This window comes from Electrona antarctica (assembly GCF_951216825.1).
Source record: "Electrona antarctica genome assembly, chromosome: 9".
In the NCBI taxonomy this organism is placed as follows: Eukaryota; Metazoa; Chordata; class Actinopteri; order Myctophiformes; family Myctophidae; genus Electrona; species Electrona antarctica.
In genome coordinates, this window is record NC_136790.1 from 28,880,537 (window position 1) to 28,887,509 (window position 6,973).

Below are 6,973 nucleotides of genomic sequence, written 5' to 3' on the forward strand. Positions count from 1 at the left end.
TGTGTGTGTGTGTGTGTGTGTGTGTGTGTGTGTGTGTGTGTGTGTGTGTGTGTGTGTGTGTGTGTGCGCGCGCGCGCACGCGCGCGTGTCTAACATTGAAAGTAGTTGCGGCCCAGGTAAGTCCGACACATTTGTTATTTCGACAGTTTCATGATTTACAGTATTCGATTGTGATCACTATAAGGCTATCACTATAAATAATAATTTGTGTTGGAATTCCAATGGGCTGACATCCAGCCATTCGGCCTTTGGACAGAGTGAATGTATTTTCCCCCCTCCTTTAGGAGAGTATAACGTTCTCTTCTTCCTCTGCCTAGACAGTGAGTCAGAGTCTGCTCAGCCTGGAGCCGAGGTTCCCATGGCTCCTTGACTGCACTGCTCTTCTCTCAGTCAGTCAGTCAGCCAGCCAGCCAGCTAGGCAGTCAGATTCGTGGTTGTGCGTGGGCTGAGGCCCAGGCCAGTGCAGGCTGCAGGGTGAGGTAAGCTGTTCCACGGAGTGGCTCACTGGCTCCTCATTTCCTTCTGAGTCAGGGAAATATGCACACATCCCCTAGCCAGGACGACTGTTGTATTATGCATCAGTGTGATTCAGTGCATAGTCTACATTTGCACAGCAAAGTTATGAATGTTATTTTCAGCAAGCGCTTTGAGTTAAATAAACACTTTGTTGTGTCAAGTTTGTTAAGATAGATGCGTCAACATCTATGTACAGATACAGACCAGGCCAAATGTGGAGATAACGCGAATAACCTTGATAGTGGCTCATTTGGTTGTTCATTTTGTACCGTCCAGGATGTTCTATACTGTGCCTATTAAATCTTTTGTGGGAATTTACAAAAAAATTAAAAAGGCCTGTTTGATGACGTACATTGCAAACATGAGCTGAGGCTCTGCTGAAGAAATACTAAAATAACCCAGTGTTTTAAATTATCTATCTACTCAAATTCTTCATCCTTTTGTTTCTGCTTCTTAGTCATCCCACAAGGACATTGCCTTCTATGCTTAGAAAGAAATGCCATTTTGATGGCATTTCTTATCATTCACACATTTGACTTGGCTGTTGCTCACTTTCTTATGATTTTATTTCTGTATTTGTTTCTCTTGGAGAAATAAAGACATAACATGCTCCCCTTCTTGTTCCTCAGGGAGAATGGAAGGCCTGGATCTGAAATCTGAGAACTCTTTCCTGCTGTGCGCTTTACAGCGCCAGAACACTCACTGTAATTTACCAAAAGTGGCTGCTATTTATGCCATAAAGCATGTGTTTAACATTCCAGAACCCCACTGTGTTTGTGTATTCCTCGCTCTCTCATTCGCGCTCTCTCTCTCCCACTCACTCTTTGCCTGCCTCTATGGCTGGCTGTATTTCTATTTATGTATGTATGTGTGTGTGTGTGTGTGTGTGTGTGTGTGTGTGTGTGTGTGTGTGTGTGTGTGTGTGTGTGTGTGTGTGTGTGTGTGTGTGTGTGTGTGTGTGTGTGTGTGTGTGCGCAGCCAGTGTGTGTGTGTGTGTGTGTGTGTGTGTGTGTGTGTGTGTGTGTGTGTGTGTGTGTGTGTGTGTGTGTGTGTGTGTGTGTGTGTGTGTGTGTGTGAACGGTTTCTGCAGAGCAGCATGAGCCCCCTCCCTCTTCACAGAAGGATCATCTCTCCCCCTCTGAGACAAGGCCGACAGGAAGTGAGAGTTTACATTGGCCTACTTTACCCAAAAAAGCATGCTGGCCGGGCCAGAGAGCTCAAGTACTGTTTCTGTTGCTGCTGTTGCTGCCGCCACATCCCATCCCCCCCATCGGCCGTCCCACCCACGCCTGCTCCCAGGCCCAGTTTTGGAGGTGGGTGGGGAGGGTACAAAACTAAAGCGTGGCCTTCAATGCAGCAGCAACAGCCTGTGGCCTGGGAGACAGGAAAGAACTGTCAGCATCTCATAAACAGGACTCATGCTGCATCCATGATGTTCTGAGCCTGCAGAACCCATGCAGGAACAGCCTTCAGTTGAGCTAACAAGGACGTTAACCATTGAGACAAGGGGAAAGGAGGCATGCATTATTCTTTTTTTTTCTTCTGCAAATTGTTCTTCTGTGGGATGCCATAGTCATAGCCTCGCTATCTAGTAGTACAATAAACGTTTTGAGGACCTTTTTTCTCCCCAACGCACACAGATGGGCAAAGTGCTATGATATCTAGGGCACAGCCTTGTTAGTGTCGTTCCAATGCTGAATTGCATATGATATCACGTCAACAGTGGGATTGGTCTAATTATTGCAGTTGTCAGCGCAGCTCGAAAAGGGGTGATCATCATGTTTTATGCTTAGAAGGAGAAAGTCCAGATAGTGTTTTAATGGTATTAAATGATTGCAGTTGTCAACGCAGCTCTAAAGGCTAAAGGCAGTACAGTCATCATCATGTTTTATGCTTAGAAGTAGAAAGTGCAGATAGTATTTTGATTAAAACAATCATCGTTTTGTGTCACACTAGCAGCTCAAAGTCATTCTAAGCACCTCTCAATAGTTACAATAGTTGAAAGCTGTTTTGGTTGGTGATCATTTTAAAGATCATTCCCAGTCGTCGTCGTCCCCCCCCCCCCCCCCTACAAAAACAAAGACTAACTAAAACAACAACTAAAAATGATGAGGAACCTCAGAGCATCAAGCTAACCTATGAGAATCCTACACTAATTCCACTCACTTTCGCTGCCAAAGCGGCAGAGACGCAACCACTGCATCTGGTAAATAAAGAGGCCAGCAGCAGTAACACCACAAGTATGTCTAATGATGGATTCGATCAGGCTGTGGAACAGCCTGGGGCTGCGTTGGAGAGGTGGTCAAGTGGGTTTGGGGTGGGGGGTAGTGGTGTTGGTGGGGAAGGGGGTGCATATTAAAGAGTAATGAATCACACACGCAGTCACAGGGTCGCCGGCTATGAATGTGCTCTCTGTTGGTTTTCCTGGAGCCTGGAGTTTACTAACTGATGACGCAGGCTGCACTTGATCAGAGACATGTGTTGCTGCGGACTCACTGCCAGTGAGAAACAGAGAGAGAGAGAGAGAGAGAGAGAGAATTGGGGAGGAGAGGTGGAAGAGGACGGATGGCGCCTAAGCTCGATGCTTTTCCTCTCTCACTCTCTCCTTCTGGGCATTGCCTCACACTAGGGCTTATGGGATTGGAGAGGAGTAGGGAGGTGGAGGAAGAGGAGGAGGGGGGAAAACCCAGCTTCTTCAACCCTGAGACAGGAAACAAGAGATTCTCAGAGTATCTTGACCTAACTTTTTTCTTTTTTATCATTACTCCCAAAAATACTTGCGTGGCATCTCAGTCTGTTGAGACATGTTGTCTTCCATATACAGAAAAACTGTATGTTTACTACATGTATCCCATTAAGACCTGGAAAGCCTAGATACGTTGTTATACCATTAAATCCGGGAAAGCAACTGTGTCCTTTTAGATGTTGCTATGTTTAGTTTTTCTTTTACATTTTTGGAATAAAAAATTCAAGGTTTTCTGAAAATTTAGGCTAGGATTTAGAAGCAGTTTTTTAAAAGCAGGGTTAGATCAGAATCATGGCCTTGTGTTGTAATACTGTATTGGGTCATTACGGGCAGTGACACACACACACACACACACACACACACACACACACACACACACACACACACACACACACACACACACACACACACACACACACACACACACACACACACACACACACACACACACACAGCTTCATTAATAGTTTTACAATCGCTCAACTAAAGACTCAAGCTAAATCTGCTGTTAAAGCTGATGAACCTCACAAAATGGTGTTGGCAGCAACACTGATAATTCTGGTGTACACATGGGGGAATTGGCAGCAATTTCCTAAATTAGGGGGGAAATTTGGAGAAACCAAGGAACAACGAAGTCTTTCACTAAATTAGAGCACCAGACACCATGGCTATGCAGAAGTACCGTCTTCTCCACTTGACAGCAGAGCAGCAGATCACCTGTTTGTCATCCCACAGTGGAATGCACCTGAGTTAAATTTCCCAGACAAGGTGCATGGGACGTTGAGCTGTTGCCGAAGGCCATGGCAGAGTATTGTGAAAGAGAGGTTGTGTTAAATTTTTCATCTTCGTGTCAAGACATGTTTCTGGAGTGCCTAAACTGCATCAGGTGGTGCATTGAGAAACACATTGTTTTGGTTCGTTCTCACTCCCAGGTTAAGACTAAGCTAGTCTCCCAGGTTTTGATTTGATGAAATTGTGATCGCTGTGTAAAGGGAACAACACCCGTTGCAGCAAGTCTGATCATGTCACTGTAACATCTGCCGAATAATGGCATAACGCTGATGCAGAAAGGAAAATGGAGTCATTAAAGTGCTTGTAATGTGCCATTTTGTTGGCCCATGAACAGCCACATATCGGCGTTGGTCCAAACTCCACACGAGCATGCAGACTCAGAAGGGCATGCAGGTGGGAAGGGGAGATGGGTTTGTCAGTGTGAAAGTGCCAAGCACTTCTTCCATTTGTTTCAATGGAGATCAAAGGGCGCACTAAGACCCAGGAAGCAGCTGAGGGGGCTAGGGCCTTGGAGAACAGATGTACGGCATCAAAACACTCCTAGAGATAGTCAAAGTAGCACAAACACTAACAATCCTGCTTTCACATACAGACACACACACTCATACTGTACATAGTACAGCTGTCATATTGTATCATTAACGACAGCATACAGTCAAGCACTTTCTCTGACATCCTCCTCAACAAACACACATGCACACGACACGTATACATACATACCTATGTCACTGTGTGACACACACACACACACACACACACACACACACACACACACACACACACACACACACACACACACACACACACACACACACACACACACACACACACACACACACACAAGAGTGTTCTTCTGTGTGGGAGGCCTAAGCAGCAGCTGGTTATGATGGAAAACACCCGGCACCCCCACTGACAACTCCCCCACGCACACACAGTCACACACACACACACACACACACACACACACACACACACACACACACACACACACACACACACACACACACACACACACACACACACACACACACACACACACACACACACACACACACACAGGCTGTCCCCATCATTGTGACGCACCAAGCACTGCTGATTCTCCAAGGACTTTGAGACTGCAAACCTGGAGAAGAGTCTATTCATCAGCGGTGTAGCTTTCAAACAACTCCCCAAACAGAGGTCTGTGTAGTTGATTTGCAAACAATAGCCACTCAGAGAGAGACACACATGCGAGCACTCGCGCAAGCATGCCGTGCTCATGCACTCACACGCAAAGACATACACACAATCTCGCACATGTTGAAGCCATTATCCTGTTGCTTGTTAAGTCATTACTCTGTAGCTTGTTATTTTCTCAAGCCAAGAGAAAGCAATCTATCCAGAGAGGAGTGCTGAGAGATTTGCCACCCGACTGGGCCTTAGGATATGGGAAGTTACACTGAAATTTGAGGAATGTGGTGAGGCATGAAACCTAAGGAACAGAGAGAAAATTAACTTTTTTTTGTAACTTTGAAATTTCTATTTTCCCAGTGTCTTCTGGGCTGTAACTGCAGCCACAAATGTATGAGCTGTCTATTGGGAGGGCGTATTGCAGCTATTACTGATGACAGTGCAGAATAGGCCCGCTCCACCAATGGGACAGGGAGGAACTGACATAGTCCGAGAGCTTTGACATGTTCATGGTGGATCTCAGACATCTGGTTTCCATTTCCCTCCCCTCGCAAGACAGTGAGCGCTGGCAGCAAGGCTTTTCAATGAAATCGTCTATTCCACTTCCTGTGCTATCAGTTTAGCATACAGGGTTACACCAAAAAAGGATCTAATGAAAGATATGTTTGGCACATTAAAGTGAAATGGCCTCTATTAGTAAATTCTTTGAATGATGACTGTTGTGCTTTCGTTCAAAGTCTCTCCCGGCCACAGAGTTAAGTCCTCCAACATGGCACCCCTCCCCCACTCCCACCCCAACCCACACAGCCACAGTGACTCTCATCGTGGCTGAGTGGGGTTTATTAGTAGAATCACTACAAGTCATAGTCCTTTTCACAGCATCCTCTCCGCTTTGCTTCACAAATAGGAGAAGCGTCCATTGTGAGTAGCCACGCAGAGTGCACCGCTCTCACCACGCTGCTAATGAGCGACACATGTCCCTTAGCTCTGCTTCTAACACCTAAGATCAAAGTCCTGGAAGAGAGTGGACCTGGTTTACGCTCTGGCGCCCCCCATGCACCCTGCCCCCACCTCCTCTTTGACACCCACACGATAGTGTCTGAGGGCCGCCAAATGGGGAAGCACCTGTCCTCTGGGTTTAATGTGAGCAAATAATGTAGTAGGGGAGTGTGATATCTGAGCTCGCTCCCACAGAACCCCAAAGTCAGTGCAATAGATGTGTATTCCAGCTGTGGCTGATAAGAGATCAGATAGCACCTGTCCAGATTGGTTGCATGTCAGTGGGAGCACCACAAGCCATGAGTGATATATGTATCAACGTTGGCTGAGGCTCTAAACTATCCATCCACCCGAGCCTTTGAGTGGATAGATGATGACAGGAAATGGAATTATGGAAACTAGATTTTGAGAGTCTCTCCCATGATCCCTAGGGTGCTTTTCAATATGCTGCGAACCGTTTACTTAATCAATCACCGTTGAGAAAGTGTGCAGTTTCCATGGACAGAGACATGTACCATAGTGGGTAGATATGAGGAGGAGGGGGGAGCAGCCAGGGCAAAAGCAGGAAATCCCAATGCAGCATGAACTTTTTTCCCCTCCACCGTTCCACCAGAACGGCTCTTTGTACCAGCCCCCCCCCCGCCCCCTCCATCCTGCCCGTCTCACAACCAGCCAACCTCTGACAATCATGCATTGCATTTGTATGAAGCAACCCCACCACCACCACTAAGAGAAAACAAACCTTTCTCT